The 2,981-nt window shown below is 31.6% G+C and overlaps 1 non-coding gene across 1 annotated transcript; it reads right to left on the bottom strand.

The window, feature by feature from the left end:
* Window positions 1-2,501: 2,501 nt before the first annotated feature.
* On the bottom strand, window positions 2,502-2,573 carry Trnar-gcg (transfer RNA arginine (anticodon GCG)). Its single transcript has one exon. It is a non-coding gene; the product is annotated as a tRNA-Arg (tRNA).
* Window positions 2,574-2,981: the final 408 nt, after the last annotated feature.

Here is a 2,981-nt window from a genome sequence, read left to right as displayed (position 1 = left end):
GAATGAAACCGGTCCAGCGATTTGTGTTTATTTGTTTACGCTGTTATGGGTTTATGTTAATGTACGCATGCGCAACCGGAAATCGTAAACCAGATGTTGGGATACAACACCCGTTACAAGGTAATTTGAGTTTTATAAGTATATAGATTATTGTACGTGGTTGACGTATTATTGTTGACTTTTTAGAGAAAACATTTGACCTTTTTTTAAATTCAAAAAGCATAAAAAATATTTAATAAAGTTTCACTGATATAATTTTACATTTATAACAATGTTATTATTATTATTATTTTTTTTTTACTTATGTCCATTTAGTTTTATTTGTTATATCAAACAGTCGAACAACTTTAAGATTGACGCAGAAAGTTAAAAAAAAAACACATATACCATTTAAGGATGTTTGTTAAAGTTTGGGTCACTACAAACATTGAGATAATACACAGGTTTGTTTTAGCTTAGAAGACTCGCATCGTAATGACGCGACTCGCTATATTCAAGGGCAGTAATCCTCCTGGCAATTCAAAAGGAAAGGTAACTCATGTCATTATAAAGCCAAACTATTTTGCAGATATTTCATAGACATATCGCTCATCATCACCACATACCTGAATAATGTTAAAAATAATCGACGAAATCTTATTTATAAAACTCACTATGTTTGGCTGTCAGTCTGCCTGTCTCCATATTTTCAAACTTCATCAATTCCGAAACTAAAAGTCGCAGGGCAGCGCTAGGGGACTCAAATGATTGGACTTTTTATGGACCGGTATTTAGCCGGTTAAAAAAGTCTTAAGTGGTAAAAAATGAGTCAAAATTGAAATTTTTTTTATACATTTTGTACATTCATCTTAGTTTATTTTTAATCAGTTCATATGCGTGTAACGTTAATACAGTGGTAACGTCACCAGCTTTGAATACTACAGTTTTTCTTACGGTTTCCATTCTAGCTGATGACACCCACATACTTTTTTTTACTTTTGAAATCACGAACCTATAATAATATGTACGAAATCACGAACCTATAATAATATGTACGAAATCACGAACCTATAATAATATGCACGAAATCACGAACCTATAATAATATGTACGAAATCACGAACCTATAATAATATGTACGAAATCACGCACCTATAATAATATGTACGAAATCACGAACCTATAATAATATGTACGAAATCACGAACCTATAATAATATGTACGAAATCACGAACCTATAATAATATGTACGAAATCACGAACCTATAATAATATGCACGAAATTACGAACCTATAATAATATGTACGAAATCACGAACCTATAATAATATGTACGAAATCACGAACCTATAATAATATGTACGAAATAACGAACCTATAATAATATGTACGAAATCACGAACCTATAATAATATGTACGAAATCGCAAACATATAATAATATGCACGAAATCACGAACCTATAATAATATGTACGAAATCTGGACAAATTAAAACATCATATTTAAGCGTATTTTACGACTTTACAAAGTTGGGCGCTCCTCCTGCGGGTATTACATAAAAGTTCCCAACTTTTAATGTTGACTATAAAATTTAAGAAAAATTGAGAAACCAGATAAAGACGGGTACTTCGACTAATTAGATAAAAAAACAACAACACGAAACAAAATAGTTCAGTGTTAATAACGATGTTTTGTGGCCTGTGTGGATAGATGATCTTTTAAATCAACACATTTCAGGTGAAAACATTATTACATACTTACATGCCACGTCGAAATTAGTATAAATTCTAAAAGAATTAAAAGTAGAATATGTGCTTGATATATTTTTCACAAAAATCAGCCACAATTAGATTCTGATTTTTTTTTGTTTTAAAATAGCAGACCCTTAGTTTAAGTTAATTTAAATTAAGAAAGATAAATCAATTTGTCGTGCTGAATTGGTTGACCAACTCCTCCACATTCAAACATATGATAAAACTAGATAATTCCATAAATTCTATTTTTACTGGATCATTTGATCCCAATTGTTGGACTTTATACTACTTTTGACATGACAGGTAAGTAAGTAAAAATGTTTTCACCCGAAATGCCTTGGTTTTAAAGAATCAATAATCTTTGTTTTTTTACAATAATATCATGGGGTTTCGTGTCGGACATCGATATAACTATGGCAAAGTTTTACTTTATTTTATTTATTGTATTTTTATTATATATTAAATGAATAAAAAATTAGAATAAAAAATGTAGTAACATAGGGTTCAGAGCTTGGTGCAGGACTACACGTTTATCCAAGAGGATTTATCATTTATTTCCAACGGCTCATGAATCGTTTGACATAATTTGCATAAAATGCATTAAAAAATAAAAATAGAAAGGTCAATTTTCATCACTTCTGGTCAGGTAAAAAGAGTCACTTCAAATAGTATCGTAGACAGATAGAAAGATAGACAGATAGACAGTCAGAGGGACAAAAATGTACATCTGTTTCAAATAAAAGAATATACTGCAAAAAAAGTCTGTAGGGGGCACCCGGGTTTGAACCGGGGACCTCTCAATCCGCAGTCGAATGCTCTACCACTGAGCTATATCCCCATACAAGTTAATACGGCGTATAATTCACATTTTATTTTATTTTAATTCTCTTACGCAGTATTTACTGACATTCAGGTTAAATTTAGAACGGCGTTTATCACAAGTAACCAGATGATTATTAGCGAGAAGGCAAACCAACTGTTGAATACGCAGTTTCTCCCACACTCTTTACTATCCGTATTCGACCGGAATATCAAAGCAACAATACTGTCAAAAATATGTAACATGTTTTTATTCAGAGCCAATTTTTTTACGCACTTCGGTCTGTCTGCCTATCTATCTATCTATCTATCTATCTATCTATCTATCTATCTATCTGTGTCTGTCTGTCGGTCTGTCTGTCCATCTGTCTATCTATTAAAATATAGATTTTGCATGCTTGTTATCTTGCTTATCTTTGCCGCCGCA

Source organism: Euprymna scolopes, chromosome 16 (assembly GCF_053919585.1).
Source record: "Euprymna scolopes isolate OS-2025 chromosome 16, ASM5391958v1, whole genome shotgun sequence".
Lineage (NCBI taxonomy): Eukaryota > Metazoa > Mollusca > Cephalopoda > Sepiida > Sepiolidae > Euprymna > Euprymna scolopes.
This window is presented reverse-complemented; position numbering and strand designations above follow the sequence as displayed.